The sequence below is a fragment of the Thalassophryne amazonica genome, chromosome 11 (genome assembly GCF_902500255.1).
Source record: "Thalassophryne amazonica chromosome 11, fThaAma1.1, whole genome shotgun sequence".
Lineage (NCBI taxonomy): Eukaryota > Metazoa > Chordata > Actinopteri > Batrachoidiformes > Batrachoididae > Thalassophryne > Thalassophryne amazonica.
The window spans coordinates 51617411-51639327 of record NC_047113.1 but is presented as its reverse complement, the minus strand read 5'-3'; the positions used below and the strand labels follow the sequence as shown (position 1 = coordinate 51639327).

Sequence of the window (21917 nt, the reverse complement as noted above, 5' to 3'; positions counted from 1 at the left end):
ACGACGTACCCAAAAGTGAAGGTTGATTATATGTGATAAAGGGCTCATTTATGTTTGGCAACTTTGTTGTGATTTGGTGCTATATAAATGAAATGAAAAAAAAATATATATATATTTTGGATGGAAATGACAGAAATTCTTTTAAAATTAAAGGAAAATGAAAATGGCATCAACTTGAACATTTTCAGGTTCAGCCATGATGCCCAAAACACAAAGGCAGTTGATTTCATTTCAGTTATATGTATTTGTTTTTTATTTTATTTGAGAAACACAATAAGGTCCTTAGACTAACTTCTGCGATGTTCCTTAATACATAAATTCCAAATGCAAAAAGATTTGTAACTATTAAACAAACTGGAAGCCAACAATCCTGAAAGAAATATAAATGCAATTTGGCACCAAAAATACGAGGTCTATTAGATAATAAACCGACCCTTTTATTTTTTTTTTAACTATATGGATTTGAATGACGTGCGATTACACCAATCATGCTTGAACCCTCGTGCGCATGCGTGAGTTTTTTCACGCGTGTCGGTGACATCATTTCCCTGTGGGCAGGCCTTGAGTGAGATGTGGTCCCGCCCTCTCGGCTGAATTCCTTTGTTTCACACGCTGCTCGAGACGGCGCGCGTTGCTTTATCAAAAATTTTTTCTGGACCTGTGAGGAATATCCGAGTGGACATTAAATTAAGATGGTTTTCGTGAAACGTTTAACAGCTGATGAGAGATTATGGGGTGTTTCTGTCGCTGTAAGGACTTCCCACGGAGCAGGACGTCGTGCAGCACTTCCAGGCGCCGTCGTCGGCCTGTTTCGACCTGAAAACATCCTAATTTAAGGCTTAATTCACCCAGGACGTCGTGAGAGAACAGAGAAGATTCAGAAGAGGCCGGCATGAGGACTTTATGCGGACATTCCACTGTTTAAGGACAATTTGTAATGAAAGACGTGCGCGCAAATTCGCCGAGTCGTTTCCGTGACGACTCGGCGAATCTGTGTGCGCCGCGACAGGAAAAACACCTCCGTGTTGAAAACCATTTGTAAAATTCAGGTGGCTTTTGATGGCTTTCAACAAGTGAGTAACTGAGAAATTGTTTAACAGCTTGGGCATGTTCCAACTTGCCCGTTAAGGTTTCCAACGGAGGTGTTTTTCCTATCGCGACCCCCCGCGGTCGGGTCCGGCCCGACATGCGACTCTGCCCGCACGTTCATTCATTACAAAATGTCCGTTAACAATGGAATGTCCGAATAAACTCCTCATGCCGACTTCTTCTGAAAGTTCTCTGTTCTCTGACGACTTCCTGGGTCAACAGAGCCTGAAATGTGGAAGTTTTCAACTTGACGGCGAGACGCTGCCGCCTCGAAGCGCAGATCGCCGTCAGGCGCCATGGGCCATCCTTACGGCGACACTACCAGACCAAAATCTCTCATCAGCCGTTAAAATTTTTACCGAAAACCAGCTGAATTTATCGAATGGTGTCCACTCAGTTGTGCCTTACAGTTTTGAAAAAATTTTGATCAAACAAAGCAGCAGTCCCTGAGCCATTCCTAAACAATGAAAAAATGACGAGAGGGTGGGCGACTCCTCACTCAAAGACTGCCCACAGGCGAATGACGTAACCGACAGGCGTGAAAAAACTCTCGCATGCCCACGAGGGTTCAAGCATGTCTGATGTAATCACACGTGATTCAAATCTATATGGTTTTTGAAAAAAATAATAAGGTCGGATACTTTTCTAATAGACCTCGTACATGTTACGTGCTACAGCTAATTAGTCAAGTACAGTGTTTTCTCACTTTTGATTGGCTGAGCACACCTGACTTAGTGAATTAAGAGTGTGGTGGAGCACAAAGAGTTGGAAAACATGCAGAACCAATGGTCAGGATTGGTGAACCATGGACTAAATGGTGAATTTTATGTTTTTGGCTGTTGCCATGGTGTCACTTCAGTTTGTTGTATGAAAGTTGTGAAAATGTGCCGATACCAGTTTCAGAGAGCTGAAGAAGAAGAACTGTGACATCAGATCCTGAGATTTGGTCATATATTTAATGTATTTGTTTTTCTGTCTTCTCTTTATTTTAATTGCCTGTTCTTCACATTCTTTAGGTTTAATAATAGGGAGATTGCATGCCAGCATGCATGCCCGGTGTCACTCCTGTAGGTCACCACAGAACGTCTCATTTTGGGAGTAAAAAAACATTTTGATCGCTTGCAGTTTATTGTTTGTATTACAACGTTTGAAAAGAGGTGTCATTTGATTTAAAGGACTATTCACTTTGAAGTTATTAATTCCAACCGGACTCTAGACTCAGTAGAGAGCGGTGCAGCGTTTGGAGCAACGGAACGGAGGATGATTCTCGTTTCTTTCTCACAACAAGACAGGAGTCCCAGTTAGTCGCTTTAATCCGCATAAAAGTGACTCACGATTGACATATTTTAATGGCTTTGAGAGGAGTTAAGAAGTGGAGTTGCTGCTTCTGAAGAGGAGCGAAGCAATGAACCAACAAAGCAGCAGATTGAAGCACTGCTTCGTTGGTTCAAGATTCAAAGCAGAGCTGCGATGCAGAAGCGGTTGATTACAGACCTGCTGCAGGGACTGTAATCAACGTAGAAAAATGATCACTTTCCCGACAAACACCCTCAAAAACAACGGCTGCTCTGATGGACTGATAAGGGAATCGTTAAGCAAAAAGGCTATTGATGTCGGTGGATCGAATCATTTCTTAATGATATCCGAAAAGAATCGGTTCTCAATACCCAACCCTAGTAGCGACTCACCAATTATCAACTCATTTTTGCTTAAAACTAAATTTAGAATGACTTAAGAGGTTTTACTTTGTCTTGTGATAGTTAATAATCACATTATTCTCTTTGATCGCTTTGGGTGTAGAGAGTCAGTCTCAGACGTGCTGCTGTGGTCCAAAATGACACATGCACAGTGAAGGCAGGGCGGACCAATTTTTAGCGGGGACTCTTTGATTGGCGACACCGGAAGTGGCCCTTGCACAATGCATCATGGAGTCTGTATGCCTACAGCCGGGGTCTGTGGATGTAAACAAAGAGAGACGTGATACTTTGAAGCCAATTTAGTTTTTTTTTTGTTTTTTTTTAATTTGCACATATTTAGATGTTATATAGTAAATATTCATAAAATGCTTAATGTTTGGCCTTTATCCATGGAAAAAAAAAACTTGTAATGGAGATAATCTTTACTACGCATCTTTGAGATCATTCAGATCAGTAAATGTTTGCTGCATTGTCTCTGTGTTGAGTTAAATACACATTTTTCGGGAGGGATTTACTAAATTACGCATCAAAAAGCGGCTGCGATTTTTCTGCAAGTTGTGGACAAAACTACTATATTGGTGGTTTTGATGGAAGTGGTTTGATAGTAAGGTTTCATTTTCAGACAAGAAGCTTGTATAAGAGTTGGGTTTGTAAGAGTAGAATGGGAGGCAGAGCCTTCAGCTTTCAGGCTCCTCTCCTGTGGAACCAGCTCCCAATTCAGATCAGGGAGACAGACACCCTCTCTACTTTTAAGATTAGGCTTAAAACTTTCCTTTTTGCTAAAGCTTATAGTTAGGGCTGGATCAGGTGACCCTGAACCATCCCTTAGTTATGCTGCTATAGACGTAGACTGCTGGGGGGTTCCCATGATGCACTGTTTCTTTCTCTTTTTGCTCTGTATGCACCACTCTGCATTTAATCATTAGTGATCGATCTCTGCTCCCCTCCACAGCATGTCTTTTTCCTGGTTCTCTCCCTCAGCCCCAACCAGTCCCAGCAGAAGACTGCCCCTCCCTGAGCCTGGTTCTGCTGGAGGTTTCTTCCTGTTAAAAGGGAGTTTTTCCTTCCCACTGTAGCCAAGTGCTTGCTCACAGGGGGTCGTTTTGACCGTTGGGGTTTTACATAATTATTGTATGGCCTTGCCTTACAATATAAAGCGCCTTGGGGCAACTGTTTGTTGTGATTTGGCGCTATGTAAAAAAATTGATTGAATTGATTGAATTGATATAAAGTGCCAAAGGCATTTTCTGTTAAAAGCAGTCAATAGACTGATTCCTATGCATTTTGACCTGCCAAGTTCAAAAATTTCTGTTAGCATGCTGTATCTTTACCACTTCATCCCCTAATTTGCATAAAGCAAAATGGCCACCAATTACATCAAAATTTCCACAGTTTTAGTTGTATATGTACTGTAAAAGCAAACTAAATATCCTTTCCTATGTATTTTGACCTGCTGAATTCAAATGTTATCGGAAAACTGTATCTTTACCCTTTCACCCCTAATTTGCATAAAACAAAATTTCATTTCATTTCAGAATTTCTCATTTCATGAAGCTTTTCAAAACTCTGTTTGTGTTTGCATTAGAAGAGAAAATAAAACTTCTATTTTTATGTATTTTGACATGCTGAGTTCAATTATTATTTTTGGCAAGCTGTATCTTTACCTCTTCACCCCTAATTTGGATAAAACAAAATTATCCACTCATTTGATGAAGCTTTTCAAAGTCTGCTTGTATTTGCATTAGAAGAGAAAATAAAACTTCTATTTCTCAGTATTTTGACATGCTGAGTTCAACTATTGTTGTTGGCAAGCTGTAACCTTACTCCTTCACCCCAATTTGCATAAAACAAAATGGCCGGCCACTTCATCAGATTTGTCAGAAGTGTGCTGCTATTTGCTTTGGATGAGAAAATACAACTTATATTTCATGTAATTTGATCTGCTGAATTTAAATATTGTTGTTGGATAGCTGTATCCCTACTCCTTCACCCCATAATTAGCAAAAAATTTATTAATTTAGTGACTGCCTGGTATTGTTACCGGTAAAAAAAAAGTAAGTCATCTTTGATTTGACCAAGGCAAGCTACTGCTGCTGCTGTTGAGTCACTGTGGCACCATGTGCCTGGCCACTGGCCAGGGAGGCCTGCCCTCTGGTGTCCAAAGCAGTAGCCCTCTGGTGTTGAAGCTGTATACATTATCTGTGCTGTACTGAGCCAATTATATAGGTTTTAACATAGTATTATCATTATATTGTTTAGCATTTGTGATGAAAAAATACACGAGTCATTCACATGCCATCAAGGAATGAATATAATGATACTGTGATTTTTAAATCCACAGGAGACATTTTTCAACAAGCCAGTATAAGTAAGATTGACAAATACAGTACATGCATTTGTAGGCCTGATTGCGCAGCAGAGGCATCCCAGACAGCAAATAGATCCGGGCCGGATGTAGTCCAACATCTGGTACCAATCCTGAAAACAGATCCGGTCCAGACAGTTTTTGCACCCTGGCCCAGATCCGGCACGGCTCCGCTTTACGGTTCTGGAACAGATCTGGACCAGATCTGAACTTGATCCACAAAACACCAACCGTTTACAGACCATATCTGGCACGGATCTGGGACAGATGCGGTCCGCATCACAGCACCGTGGCAGGAACATGGGGCATAACGATAACCAATTTTATCTGCACTCGGTAGAAACTATCCATTAGCGGTTGTAAACTCTGTACTCTGTAATCGTGATCGTCACTGAGGCTTTTTAAAATGCTTATTGCAAAGCGGTTTGTTTCTTTACGACAATCAAGTTTTATAAGTCCAGGGACACTGATCTGTGTGTTATAGATACAAATCAGTTTCCTTGGATCCACGGAACTTACCCCTGTAAAACTTGTTCCTGCCACCGTGCTGTGATGCGGTCCACATCTGCCCCAGATCCGTGCCAGATATGGTCTGTAAACGGTTGGTCTTTTGCGGATCCAGTTCAGATCTGGTCCGGATCTGTTCCAGAACTGTAAAGCGGAGCCGTGCTGGATCTGGGCCAGGGTGCAAAAACTGTCTGGACCGGATCTGTTTTCATGATTGGTACCAGATGTTGGACTACATCCGGCCCGGATCTATTTGCTGTCTGGGATGAGGAATAATTGGTTTGTTACCAATTTCTTTTGTACAAGCTTCTACAAAGTATGAAAGCAGGTGGCCAAGTTGTTTCATGCATATTAGGGATGAAGGAGAGAAGACACAGCTTGCAAATAAGAAACTATGAACTCAGCAGTTCAAATAACACAAAGATAAGAATTTTCATTACCTTTCATAAGCAAAAACAAGCAAACTTTTGGAAAATGTGAAAAACCGAGTGGCCATTTTGTTTTATGCAACTTAGGCAGTGAAGGAGTAGAGATACAGCATGCTAACAACAATATTTGAATTCTGCAGGTCAAAATACATAAGAATAGAACTTTTATTTCTGTTTCTAATGCAAATGCAAGTAAACTTGTGGGAAATTTGATGAAATGTGTGGCCATTTTTTTTTGTCCAAATTAGAAGGTGAAAGATTAAAGATACAGCATGCCATCAGCAATTTTTGAACTCAGCAGGTCAAAATACATATGAATACATTTTGTCTGCTTTGAACAGAAAATGCCTTGGGTAGTCTTCTTATCTGAAAATAGAACCTAACTATTGAGTGGAAAAAGTGTTGGTGTGTCTACCATGTAAGTTTTCTGGCTGCTGCAGACTCGGTGTGTTGATGTCGGCTTGAATTTACTAAACTTTCTCTTATTTCCAGCCCTTCCAATATTGTAAATCCACTTGTTTCAAAAGGCCCTGTCACACTTAGCAAGTCAAGCCGACCCAGTCCGAATATCGAAAACACAAAACCCGTGCCACATCTGGGAGGAAATAAGGATTGCAGAAGACAGCCATCTGATCACACAGGCTGTGCCTCGACCCCTACATGCAATGCGCGTTAAGCCTCCGAACACAGTACAAATGTATGTGAAACACATTAGGATTACTCAGAAACCTGTCGGTATGCAGTGAGAATATGACGAATGCACTTCCATTGCTGTACCAGTGAGGTCCGACTGTGGGTGGAAGAAATATATTCCAGCCACACTCACGCTGCACTCGTGGTGCATTCAGGCACAGTCGGGACATTTGGCGCATGGCAGATCATGTCGAATGCCATTTTCCTGCTGTACGAATATTTAAGCCCGTCACACATAGCAAGAATGTGGAGGAGCCATTCCGACACGACAAATATTGTCATAATCCAACTCAATCGGGAGGAAAAGAGATGTGGCCAGCCATGGTCCAAATGCATCCGGACTGTCTCGTGCACACCTGCAGGATGCAGCCCAAACATATTTCAGACAACAGTCAGATGACACAGACTGCTGTCAGACGGCACCGACATTGGAGCTGTCACTCACCCACTCACTCACCCGCGCAATCAAATCTCTGCCCCTCCTCACATTCCCAGCGCTAAACTGCCCTCTCATCAGTGTCTGACATGACGGAGTGCGCGTGTGTACGTGTGTAGAACAGGTGATCAAAGCGGTGTGCGAGTGTGTGGCTGAAATTTCGCTCATCTGCGTGTATATGTGTTCATAAACACTGTACCACCAACTCCGTGTGCGCACGCAGAGTGGCAGAAACAGACTAACAGGTGTCAGTGTTCGCCTGCTGTTAGTCTGGTGAAAAATCCCTTTAGGTGTTTGATCAGTATATACTTGCATTACTAGATTTTATTTGTCCGGCTGGACTCCATAACTGCTGTTGAACTGTGCTGTCAATGCGTCAACTTCCCACATGTGCGCAACTTTCAGATGTAGCCACTGGACCTACTCTTTTCTCTTTTTTAACCTCTTTTTTTGTGGCCATTTCACTTGATACACATCTTAACACAACTGCAGTTGGATTATTGGTGCGGGACAACACTTCACATGGGATTTATTTAAACCAGAGGTGGATTATGCTTTTGTCATCTGATCGACATTGCCAGCACACAGCACACCCGGGTGAAAGGGACTTGACCAGCTCTCTGCGCTGCGCTGTGGAACGCGAGGTACTGGAGGTGAGTTACATGTTTTTTTTTTATGTCGTCATGTGCTGGGCAAACATTTCCACATCATACCTGCTACACACTTAGGAGGTGTACGTGTAAAAATACCTGCATTACAGCGGTAACGTCCCGTTCAGCTGCATTACGGCGCTGCACTGAGCCTGTGACGCACGCACAGTGCCATGCACATGTTAATACATAACAGCATTTCCTTCGCCCTCTCCGGCCGGGGTCCAGTGGAGGTGGACAAACGTGGCACAGTATGTCAGCAGGCTTTGGCGTGACCGATTAATCTCAGAGTTCAATCAACCTCGATCAGATCTTTTCAAATGCTGTTTTGATGCTGTCAGAATATGTAAATTGCGATCAGATGGTCGTCAGATTATACATGGATTGCCAGGTGTCCCTTCTCGACAGCGCCGGAGAGTTTTGAACATGTGCATCACAATTGGGGCCGCCGGCCGATTTTGACTAACTGTGTTGACTTCTGCAGATGGCTATCAGAACATTTTGGAACTGAAATCCGACACTATTCAGATGTATGGATTATAAAGGAGGGTAAAGGTGGATAAGCGTTGCTTCTGCCTACACCTTTAGCCACCATGTATTTGATTTATTTTCTTATATTTCTTGTTGTTTTTGACTTCTCTGTTATGAGTTTGGTCATATGAGTGAATTTCTGTTATGCTTGGGTGTCTAATAAATTATTATTATTATTATTATTATTATTATTATTATTATTATTATGTGCGCCACTTCATAAGTCCTACGCCACTGCGTGATTCCAGCTATGTGTGACGGGGGTATTAGATTGCAGTCAGATTGCTGTCAGCATTCAGGGACACAACAAATAATCCCCAGCATTCTGAGCCTTGTGTTTACTTTCTGACTGTGTCTGTGCATCTGCAGCAGGCGCACATTTCCCACAAACCCCTGCGTGACCAAAATCCAATATGGCAGATATACAATCCCCCTATTACTTTCACTTACTATGAGTGCTTAAGTAACATTAATTTGTCTGTTTGCTTAGTTCACTTCAAGAGTGGTTTGTTTAGCCTCTTAGCCTTAGCCCATGCTAAGGTTTTGTGTTATTTGGTTTATAGTTAATTCTTGCACAAAGGTTTCTTTTAGCTGCTTAATGTTGTTAGACAGGGTGGCTCTGTTTGAGAGTTGAGTTTAAGTTAGACCAGCTTATTTCTGCCTATTTCCTCTAGCTCATTTGCCAGCACGGTGGCTTAATGGTTAGCACTGTTGCCTCATAAAAAAAGGTCCTGGGATTGCTTCCTGCCTGGTCTTTTCTGTGTGTAGTTTGCATGTTCTCCCTGTGTCTGTGTGGGTTTCTTTCCACAATCAAAACATGCTTATTTAGGGTCTGCTCCTTTTTGTGCCCCTAACCCAGGCGGTTTTTCTACATCTGGAGTTAGTCCCCGGGCACCGGTCTGTGGCTGTCCACTGCTCCTGGTTGGATTGTGTCTAACTGTAATTAGGATGGGTTAAATGTAGAGGACAAATTTCACTGTATGTATGTACAATGACAATAAAGGTTACTTCTTTCACTATTTCAGTGTAGTTAGATGTTACGGGCACTCCAGGGTAGTCCACTGTCTGTGCGGCTATAGTGTACCCATTAGCACTTACGTAGCTTCACTGGCACACTGACAGGCGAAGGCTTTCATACTGTGGTCAGGTGAAAGAATGCATGTAAAGCTGGGCATCCAGTTGTGTTGTTTGGCCTACCAGTCTGCAGTCCTCGTTATCGACCACAACCTGTTTTTTGTTTGTTTATTTCTTACTCTTACGAGCCTTATTAATAGCCCCGCTGGCTTATGGACATCCTCTACCCCTGTCCCCAGGTCAAAATGATATACATTACCCCTAAAGTTAGACTGGGGTTGCCAGCTGATGTTAAATATTCACCTGGGGTAAGAGCATTGGAAAAAGCTTCTCATCTTTGGATGCTGGCATGACACAAGTTTAGACAGCTCTCTCATGACGCCAGTTATAGCACCACTGTTATCCACTTTGGCACCAATGATGTTAGGATGTGACAGTCTGAGGTCACAAAGATGGACATAGAGAGGACTTGCGACCTTTCCAGAATGATGTATTGGCACGGATTAATTTTCTGTTGTCCCTTCCTGAAGAGATAATGAGGTCCACTGTAGGCTTACATCCATAAATAGGTGGCTGGTAAAGTTCTGTAGAGAGCAGGGGTTTAGTTTTGTGGATAGCTACCCCTCTTTCTGGGTCACTTCAGCTTGCAGATGCCGGATGGCCTTCATCCAATTGGGGAAAGTGCCGGCATCTAATCTGGAAATATAGAATTATAAATGGAAGGTGAGTTTATCAACACACACACACACACACACACACACACACACACACACACACACACACACACACACACACACACACACACACACACACACACACACACACACACACACACACACACACACACACCTACCTACAACCCCTGGCAAAAATTATGGAATCACTGGCCTCGGAGGATGTTCATTCAGTTGTTTAATTTTGCAGAAAAAAAGCAGATCACAGACATGACACAAAACTAAAGTCATTTCAAATGGCAACTTTCTGGCTTTAAGAAACACTATAAGAAATCAGGAAAAAAAAATGTGGCAGTCAGTAACAGTTACTTTTTTAGACAAAGCAGAGGGAAAAAAATATAGAATCACTCAATTCTGAGGAAAAAATTATGGAATCATGAAAAACAAAAGAATGCTCCAACACTAGTATTTTGTTGCACCACCTCTGGCTTTTATAACAGCTTGCAGTCTCTGAGGCATGGACTTAATGAGTGACAAACAGTACTCTTCATCAATCTGACTCCAACTTTCTCTGATTGCTGTTGCCAGATCAGCTTTGCAGGTTGGAGCCTTGTCATAGACCATTTTCTTCAACTTCCACCAAAGATTTTCAATTGGATTAAGATCCGGACTATTTGCAGGCCATGACATTGACCCTATGTGTCTTTTTGCAAGGAATGTTTTCACAGTTTTTGCTCTATGGCAAGATGCATTATCATCTTGAAAAATGATTTCATCATCCCCAAACATCCTATAAGAAAAGTGTCCAAAATATCAACGTAAACTTGTGCATTTATTGATGATGTAATGACAGCCATCTCCCCAGTGCCTTTACCTGACATGCAGCCCCATATCATCAATGACTGTGGAAATTTACATGTTCTCTTCAGGCAGTCATCTTCATAAATCTCATTGGAACGGCACCAAACAAAAGTTCCAGCATCATCACCTTGCCCAATGCAGATTCAAGATTCATCACTGAATATGACTTTCATCCAGTCATCCACAGTCCACGATTGCTTTTCCTTAGCCCATTGTAACCTGGTTTTTTTTTTTGTTTAGGTGTTAATGATGGCTTTCATTTAACTTTTTTAAATCCCATTTCCTTTAGGCGGTTTCTTACAGTTCAGTCACAGACGTTGACTCCAGTTTCCACCCATTCGTTCCTCATTTGTTTTGTTGTGCATTTTCGATTTTTGAGACATATTGCTTTACGTTTTCTGTCTTGACACTTTGATGTCTTTCTTGGTCTACCAATATGTTTGCCTTTAACAACCTTCCTATGTTGTTTGTATTTGGTCCAGAGTTTAGACACAGCTGACTGTGAACAACCAACATCTTTTGCAACATTGCATGATGATTTACCCTCTTTTAAGAGTTTGATAATCCTCTCCTTTGTTTCAATTGACATCTCTCGTGTTGGAGCCATGACTCATGTCAGTCCACTTGGTGCAACAGCTCTCCAAGGTGTGATCACTCCTTTTTAGATGCAGACTAACAAGCAGATCTGATTTGATGCAGGTGTTAGTTTTGGGGATGAAAATTTACAGGGTGATTCCATAATTTATTCCTCAGAATTGAGTGAGTCCATATTTTTTTCCCTCTGCGTGGTCTAAAAAAGTAACCGTTACTGACTGCCACAATTATTTTTCCTGATTTCTTATAGTGTTTCTTAAAGCCAGAAAGTTGCCATTTGAAATGACTTTAGTTTTGTGTCATGTCTGTGATCTGCTTTTTTTCTACAAAATTAAACAACTGAATGAACATCCTCCGAGGCCGGTGATTCCATAATTATTGCCAGGGGTTGTATATTGCAAATGTGACTTCAACTGTAGGGCATGGGGCATCTGGGTGAAATCTTCAGAAGAGTTCTGATCTCTTTGCTCAAAGTTGTGTATTCTTTCCGTGAATATTTGAGCAAAAAGACAACGAACCAAAGCTGGCAGCTGCGGCTTGCCTTGCTGACAGTTCTCTAAGCCTTGGTGATCAGTGATGTCATATGCATGAAAGATCTCAGTCGGGAGGAACCAGAGTGCTTCCAAAGAGGGCTTTGTCTATGTGTGATAATAGCTCAGGAGTAAAGCCGGGACAGAATATTACAAGAGTACACATGTTCAGTGTGAAAGGGGTTAGAGGTAATAATGTCACATTATTGACTTCCATCTTCAAGTTTTAAAATGAGCGTTATCGCACCCAAAAACTGAATAATTTTGCAGCTCTGATCCCTGCCACCCCCCCCCCCCCCAGCACCACCAACCCCATGATGCTCCTCTTCATGGTGGAGCGCGTGTGTGTCTTTCACTATAGCGGTGGTGGCTGAGCTTGTTAACATGTTCTAGTTCACTGACTCCTCTCAGCACCTGGGGGAAGGGCCTCAGCCAGGTGAGGAAGAGGAAGCAAAAACAAATAAGGTGACACCTCAACCTCACTGCAGCTGCCTGCTCCAATGAGGAAAGCAAAAGAAGCCCCGCCCACTGCCTCCAACTCACTCTGTTCAGTCAACAGAACATAACATGACTGTTCAGAGGGCTACCAGAAAATATAATACTGAGACATAGATATATAGTAAATATAAATAAGGAGACATCAATCTGATTTCAAATTTCAAAAAGCTAATGTCGAATTTGAGGAAGGTCTTTATCACTATTTCTAAAAAAAAAAAAAAAGTAAAAGATTATCTTCTCTGGAAAAAAATGAGCCAAAGAACACAATTTTCTGATGATGTAACCTTTAGAAAAATCCAGTGAATGCACAAACATAGCTTCTTCACTTCTGGGTGGGAAATTAAATTTTAAAGTCCTTCACTATAATTCAGCATTAGACTAGAGGATTTGATTAACGGATGGGTGGACTTATAAGTGTTTTTCTACCCACAGTTTCCCATATATAAAATACGCATCAAATGACTTTCGCGCGACAAATAACAGTGCAGATGAGGAAAAAGCATTTTATTATGCAGTGTGGTGAATGCTGTGAATTTGCAATGTTTTATCTTTTTTAAAAAATAGTTTTGACACAAAATACATATATTTATTGTTGTCCCCACCGCTTCTTTTTTTTTTTTTTGCACAAAATTAACACATCTCACACACACACACACCCCTCCCCCCTACCAAAATATTGTAAATGATGGGACCAAATATGATCTTTTTTTTCAATTTGTTAAATAATTCCAAATTTTTCTACCTTTTAGGGCTTATATTTTTAGGAACTTCACCACTGTTAATCCAAGGAGCTAATTTGTAGTTATGGCTAGTTTAAGTTTTTCCTAGAGTTTGGAAAAGTATAGGCATGTACCATGTACATGCCTATACTTTACATTTTGAAGTCTTTCACTATAATTCAACAGTGGAGAAGACTCCTAGAGGATTTGATTGATGGGTGGGTGGATATGTGACCCTTTTTTTTTTTTAACTCACAGTGACCCATATTTAATATATGTATCAAATAATGGGCATTTCCCAGAAACACATAGTTGTGCAGACAGAGAAAAGGTTAAAAGCATTTTGTTATGCAACATGTGGAGATAGATAGATAGATAGATAGATAGATAGATAGATAGATAGATAGATAGATAGATAGATAGATAGATAGATAGATAGATAGATAGATAGATAGATAGATAGATAGATAGATAGATAGATAGATAGATAGATAGATAGATAGATAGATAGATAGATAGATAGATAGATAGATAGATAGATAATCTTATCATCACATACATGCTGTAAATTAGGAGCAGGTGTGGTTGATGTTAAATGTAGCTATAAATGAGCTTGTTTGTCATTTTCTTTCATTTCCAAATGTTGCATCTCATGGCCACTGCTGCTTGTCTGTCAGTTATTAAATAATAATAATAAGAGTAATAAGCCTTTACCTACCGCTGGGTCATAAAGGTCATAAAGGGTTAAATAAAACAGAGTATAGTAGTTTTATGGAATCAGCCTTTGGATGTGATAGAAAAGGTTGTGTGATTATAATATTGCAAATAAGTAGCAACCACAGAATATAAAAACCACAGCTTAGAGCACTGACCTGTGTATTTCAGTGGTTTGGCTGAGGGTTGAGCATGGTGTCATTTTTCAGGCCCCTCTGCACTCACCTGGAACAGAGCACTTCCCTTCCCTGAGTCTTATCAGCTCACAGAGGAAATACCTGCCGCAGGTAAACACGACCCTTCGACCCTTTGGCCATCAACTGTGCCCTCATTCCCAGCAGCCCCTGCCTCTCTCCTGGAGTGCGTCTTGGTCTAAACCAGAGGATTAGCACGACCTCAAGTCTTGACACCCAGTGTCAAAAATAAACATCGCACACATTTGTGGGTTGGCGCTAGACCGGGTCCTCTGATGGGCTCCTCGCATTATAGGTTGTTCTTCACGCACCAGCGAGGAAACCTTTATCTCTGACAACCCTTCCTCCTCAATCCTTCTGTCTCAAATTTAATCTTATCTACATATCACCAGGTGAAACTAAATATCCCCGTTATCGAGCGAGGTGTCCTCGGCGCTGTTTGGCACTGTTACCACTGTGATTTATGCAGAGGAAATTGAATGTAAATAATGTCACAAAAATTGCCCAGCATTTGTGATGGACGTTACCTTCATTAGAGTACTTGAAATATGATGGATTTGAAAGTGAGCACTTTAAAGAATGATCGTAATTAAAATGGAGATGTAGTCAACTTTTAATGACTTTGGAGAGCAATTAATTCTTCTACCATATCTGCAACAGTTTCTAATAAATGTGTGGGTGGTGATTTATTTTTAATTACTTCCTTAAGAAATTTTGGGGAATAAAAATTTCTTGTGAAATATGACAGTCACTAATCATAAAGAAACAAGTGCCACCCGCTACTCATTTTTATCCATGACGTGTGCACATATACGTGGAAAACCGAGTGTGTGCACGCAGACATAGCACTGCTCAAAGGTTTTAAGCACAGGAGAATTTCAATATAAACGTTTTGGGTTTGCGTCAGTCACGAGAAAGTCAGATTTGTTGAAATAGACAAACATTCTTATTCCAACAAAATTTTAATGGGACAATTATTTTTATTGTATTAGAAGAACAATCAAGGATCACTGAAATTTTTTACTTTAATATATTAATTTGTGTTTATTATATCGTTCCTAATTTCATTCTCTTTTAATTATTATGTTTTGAATGTTTGGTGTGTTTTTTAAAAACTTTTGCTTAAGTGATTTGCCTGTATTGATGGAAAGTGTTGTATAAGTAAATCAATTATTATAGTTATAACTAATCAATTGTGAAATTTAAAAATGAGATTGTCAAATTACCCCCTCCCCCTGATATGGTGTTGTATTTTCATAAATGCTCAATTTACAAAATTGGAAAAAACTGACTAAATATTGCCCAAATTTCTTAGGAATGGCAGAAGACCACCAAAAACAAATGGTGTATTTTTAAAACTAAAAAGTGGTCAAATAACGTATTTTACAGCTTTTTCTCAGTTATTACACTGCATTTTCTGTTTGGTAATTTTTCTGAACCATCTTTAAATATCAGCAGTCTTTAACAAATAAGTAGGTAACAAAGGTTCCTTGACAGTATCACTCCTCAAATAAACAAACATATCTGTAAATAATAATAATAATAATAATAATAATAATAATAATAATAATACATTTAATGTTTGTCATCTGGTCTCACAAATCTTGGTTCTTTCAACTGGGAGACATGACATACAATTAATTTTAACAATTTATTACATTTTGTTTTTCCAGTTTAAAGAACCAAGCTATGTTTGACCTCTTGACATATCAATATTAAAGGGACTGTGCGTAGGATTCAGTATCATCTAATGTGAGGTTGCAGATCACTGTGTGATGTTACCTGCACACAAAAAAATGGCTCTTTGAATGAACTCAATTCAGTTACGAGCAGGATTTTCATCTAATAAATTTATTGAGCCCCAACTCAAATAAAAAACATCCATGCAAGATAATGTAATTTAATTTAGTTGAGACTACATATATTTATTAGGTGGAATCCAATCCAATGTGTCAGTTTTTTGAGTGAATCACTCAAACATATGACTCATTGGATGAACTCAATGCAATTATGGGTAGGATTTCTATCTAATAAATATATGTAGTCCAAACTAAATTAAATTAAATTACCTTACATGGATGCACTTTATTTGAATTGGGGCTACATATATTTAATAGATGGAAATCCTGATCATACAACCCCAATTCCACTGAAGTTGGGACATTATGTGAAATGTAAATAAAAACAGAATACAATGATTTGTAAATCCTCTTCAACCTATATTCAATTGAATACACCACAAAGACAAGATATTTAATGTTCAAACTGATAAACGTTTTTGTTTTTGTGCAAATATTTTCTCATTTTGAAATGGATGACTGCAACACATATCAAAAAAGTTGGGACGGGGCAACAAAAGAGTGGGAAAGTTGATGAATGCTCAAAGAACACCTAATTGGAAACAGGTGAATGTCATGATTGGGTATAAAAGGAACATCCCCAAAAGGCTCAGCCATTCACAAGCAAAAATGGGGCGAGGATCACGACTTTGTGAACAACTGCATGAAAAAATAGTCCAACAGTTTAAGAGCAATGTTTCTCAATGTTCAATTGCAAGGAATTCAGGGATTCCATCATCTACAGTCCATAATATAATCAGAAGATTCAGAGAGTCTGGAGAACTTTCTACACGTAAGAAGCAAGGCTGAAAACCAACAATGAATGCCCGTGACCTTCGATCCCTCAGGCGGCACTGCATTAAAACCGGCATCATTGTGTAAAGAAGCTTACCGCGTGGGCTCAGGAACACTTCAGAAAGCCATTGTCAATTAACACAGTTCGTCGCTACATCTACAAGTGCAAGTTAAAACCATGCAAAGTGAAAGCCATACATCAATAACATCCAGAAATGCCGCCGCCTTCTCTGGGCCCGAGCTCATTTGAAATGGACAGACGCAAAGTGGAAAAGAGTGCTGTGGTCTGATGAGTCCACATTTCAAATTGTTTTTGGAAATCACAGATGTCGTGTCCTCCAGACAAAAGAGGAAAAAGACCATCCAGATTGTTACCAGCGCAAAGTTCAAAAGCCAACATCTGTGATGGTATGGGGGTGTGTTAGTGCCCATGGCATGGGCAACTTACACCTCTGTGATGGCACCATCAATACTGAAAGGTACATCCAGGTTTTGGAGCAACACATGCTGCCATCCAAGCAACGTCTTTTTCAGGGACGTCCCTGCTTATTTCAGCAAGACAATGCCAAGCCACATTCTGCACGTGTTACAACAGCGTGGCTTTGTAGTAAAACAGTGCGGGTACTAGACTGGCCTGCCTGCAGTCCAGATCTGTCGCCCATTGAAAATGTGTGGCGTATTAGGAAGCGCAAAATACGACAACGGAGACCCCGGACTGTTGAACAACTGAAGTAATACATCAAGCAAGAATGGGAAAGAATTCTACCTGCAAAGCTTCAACAATTAGTGTCCTTAGTTCCCAAACGCTTATTGAGTGTTGTTAGAAGGAAAGGTGATGTAACACTGTGGTAAACATACCACTATCCCAACTTTTTTGAAACATGTTCCAGGCATCCATTTCAAACTGAGCAAATATTTGCACAAAAACAAAAAAGTTTATCAGTTTGAACATTAAATATCTTGTCTTTGTGGTGTATTCAATTGAATATAGGTTGAAGATGATTTGCAAATCATTGTATTCTGTTTTTATTACATTTGACACAACGTCCCAACTTCATTGGAATTGGAGTTGTAATTGAATTGAGTTCATCCAATGCATCAGTTTTTTGAGTGTGTCACAAGTTTGTTTCCCTTCACCTTTTGCTTTTTTGACGATGGGGTTTCACGCTTCGTTGCCTTGTCTTGTGATAAGAAACAGTTATGATCCTCCACTTCATAAAACTGAGGGCTTTCAAACATGCCAGCCTGAATTAGAAACCAGTAGGCAAACTACAGGTAGAGAAAGTATTTTCCTTTTGTGTTATTTTATAATCATGAGTGATGCTACATAGTGACCACAATGAAGCCCCCTTTCCAATGTACCTATGAAGGGCTCATTCTAAACTCAAAAAATAATTGACATGCTGTTCAAGGTAATTATACAACAATGAACAAACAGCTGTGAACACTGTATTCCATTTCTGCTAATATACACCCGTAAGTCGTACACACTGTAGCTTTAAACAAATATAACATTTAATTTTCTGAGTGTATTAAAAGATAGGCATGCAGAGGGAAGGTGTCAGAAGTGTTGGGGTAATTCTCTCTGTGCCATCATCAGTGGCAGTGTTGCTGGGATGGCAGACAGGGTGGGAGAGTCTATGTTGATGTTCCTGAACATGAGACTGTCTCCCTTGGGAGATCTTAGCAGGAGGCAAAATTCCCACAATTCTTTGTCTGCCTCCATAAGTCCAGGCCACCACTGGCACCCCTTCCACTCAAACACACCCACCTCGTCTCCATTGGGTCAGGGTTACTCTCTCACCCCTGGGCTACCACTGCCCCCCTGTTCCTCCCTTTAGTCTCTCTTCCACTGTCACCTGAGCCACGCAGGTAAATGCTTGACTTTACTTGATGGATGTGGTTTCCCACGACGACATTGATGCACTCACGGCCAGAAACCCTCCCTTGGCCCACTCGAATCTGAAGCTGGACTGGTTGATTCTACGATAACCTCCATAATGCTGATGTTTCAGGCGGGGGTGATGGAAACAAGAGCAGTGAAGACATCCTGTGTTGGACTTGAGTGTCAGCCTCACCTGGTCAAACAAAGTTAACTGACACACAACAAAATAAAACTGAGCCTTTAGTGAATGTGATTATCATATATGCTGGGGTATGAACATTTTTGACAAAACTAAGTTCCCTACTGATGTATTAGTAAAGCAGGGATCCTCAACTGGTGCCACGATGGCTGAATGAGGTCTGTCATCTGATGTTTCATGGCCGCATGTGCTTCTTTCTTTACTGCCACAACCCATGTCAGACTTTCTGGAACAAGAACCTTTGTCTGGCTTTTGCATGTGTTTATTTTAGATATGTGTTGATAGCCCTGGTTTGTATAGACTAGCGTGAAAACTGTCATGCAAATTCTGATGTTCACCACATGACCGATGTGGAACCCCAAGCAGGATCACTGTCCGCTGTGGTTTCAATCATTTAATTTTAATGTGCACATACAGGACAGATTGACTAGTGTAGCATCTACCTTCAAAAACATTTATCTGCAGCAAAGCCAACCTGAGCTCAAGTCAAACAGGAAGCAGTTGTAAAAGTGTGGCTCCAACATGGAGACAGGTTTGGTCCCCGGTGATACCGGTAAACTCTGATCCTTGGATGCATGGGCATGTATTTATCCATCAGGTAGGCAATAGGTGGCAGTATACAACATCGAAGCACCATGGAATCCGATTGGAAAGGCCTTGATATGTTTATTCTTTTGACCACTTGCACGTATTATACAGTATGTATAATGTTGGGCAGATCTGGCAAACTTCTCACCATTACGATCCATTTTTACGATCAAATATGGCCATCGGGTATTGCGAAGGCTTTTCATCCATCCGTCCGTCTGTCCATCTGTGTTCAGCATACGTCCAGTCCTATTACTGCCAGGGTCTTCAAATTGACAGGGAACATTCTTGGGACACAGACCTTGGACAAGTTCAAAGATGGCTAACCTTGATCTATTTTAAGATGTATTTTAAGAGATTAAACAGTCACATTTTGTACCTAATTTTATGGTATGATCTTGAGGACGCTAGTGTGGTGACGTCACTTCCTGGTGTCGCAAGCTAACTTCGCTTTGTATTTGGCTAGAAATAACACCTTTCTCATATATTATTTAACAGCTAGCAAGAAATAAACACTTCTAAAACTGAAAACGCGGGTGTTAGCGTGCATGCTAACTTCTGCTAACAAAAAGCTAACTTTCTATGGAAAATTTGTCTCATTAATACCTGCAAATGCACAGAGGGTGATCTACAAATATTCCTTGATTTGCACAACTTACACTCTTGTTAAAAGCTCCTATATGTGCACACGCAAGGCCCCCTGCAGACGCTATTAAAATGTAAATATTGTTTTTGATTGATTGATTGACTGAGGGGCTTTACTGAACATGTGCAAATTGTATGTAAGACAATAGGAGCTTAATAATTAATGAAACAACTGCGAATTAGAAAGAACACAATGCTTACACGGCTGAGGTTATTTTAGCATTGTGTTATATATATATATATATATATATATTGATTTACATGCAAGATGAAAGTAGCTCAAAAGCCATAGACCACACCCACATTTCTAAGTATGAGGCGTGGAGAAAATGTTTCCAGAGCTTTTAAACAGTCAAGTCTACTAACAATAAAATATTTGTACTAATGTCTATCTAATCAGCAACATTCCGATATATTAGCATGGGACTAATACATTCAGATTTCACCCTTAGCTGTGTCCTTCCGTCCTGATCAGTTCAAACCAAAATCTGATCACTTATTTGCATCCATAGGCTTAATGTACGCCCCTGTGAATTGCACAAGAGCCGCACAGGTTCTTCCACGTCACTTTTCATCATCTAAACTAGAGGGTTTGACACTTATTCACAAGCCAAAAAGGCTGCAGAATGAAGCACTCTAAATGAACAAAAATTATTATTTTAAAGCTGTGACAGCCTCCTGCCTGCTTCTCTTTTTCATTCCCATTATTAGCAGATAACACTGTGTTACAGATAAGAAATACAATGGAAGGGGTGAAGGCCTGGATCACAGTTGTTTCTTATCTCACACCTCATCTGCAGCCTGTGGTGTCTCTGTCAGAGGATGTTGTTAAACACTCAAACATCCTGTAGCATCACTCTGCCTATAGAGGATTTGTACTGACATCATAGGTCAAGGGACATGGCCTAACATCAGTAATGTGGTGATCAAGTGTTAAGTTTTTTGTTTGGTTTTTTTTTTGGTTTTCATACTTGTATTCAAGTCAAGTATGGGAGCATGGACTGGTGCTCACCACCACTTAGCCACTCTGGGTCCTGACTCCTGGATGACAACCACACTGGCAGAGAATGATTTAATCGAGTAACTCAGACAGGTAGCCTGAAGTTGACATGTGTTTAGGTTGGCAGTTCAACTGCTATACCACAGAACTGCCTGCTCTAAACTATCTGAAGGCACCTGTAGTGTCTAAAAAGAGAACTTCAGTCCTAGATTTTACTCTTTGCTGGATAGTTTCTACAAACACAGTTATAGAGTTGTCACACTTTGAGTATCAGAGGAGGATCCTGTGGTACCACTAGAATGACTTTGTGTCAAACAACCAGTTACTTTGGGAGACTCTGATGAGGAGTCATGCATTGTGCGAAAGCATCAACAATGGCATTTTGAACATGTGTTGTGTTTCCCTGGGTGTGATCCAGCACTGAGGTGCCTCACTGTTGAGGACCTGAAGTGGTGGAAAAGGCCAATGGGACATCCATGTTCACCTGGACCAGTTGTCTGTCTGGGCGGTTGCGATCCAGCAACCAAGGCAGTCCTGTTGTGCGGTTGATGTGCTGCACCAGCACAAGCTCCCAGACCTGACCAGAGGATGATTAACATAGAGCCTAAACCACACTTCAGAAAGGGAAGGGCATAGGGCCAAGTCCCTATGTGGCTCTGTACCTAATCTATGGTAGCAGCCTGAGCAAATGGGAGCTGTCAAAAGAAGAACAG

The 21917-nt window shown here is 40.6% G+C and overlaps 1 long non-coding RNA gene across 1 annotated transcript; it reads right to left on the bottom strand.

Annotated features, from left to right (window-relative positions):
* Positions 1–4324: 4324 nt before the first annotated feature.
* On the bottom strand, positions 4325–11450 carry LOC117520803. Its single transcript, XR_004563768.1, has 3 exons — positions 11438–11450; positions 10422–10425; positions 4325–4450 (listed from the first exon to the last, which is right to left on the bottom strand). It is a non-coding gene; the product is annotated as an uncharacterized LOC117520803 (long non-coding RNA).
* Between the last annotated feature and the right edge of the window lie 10467 nt (positions 11451–21917).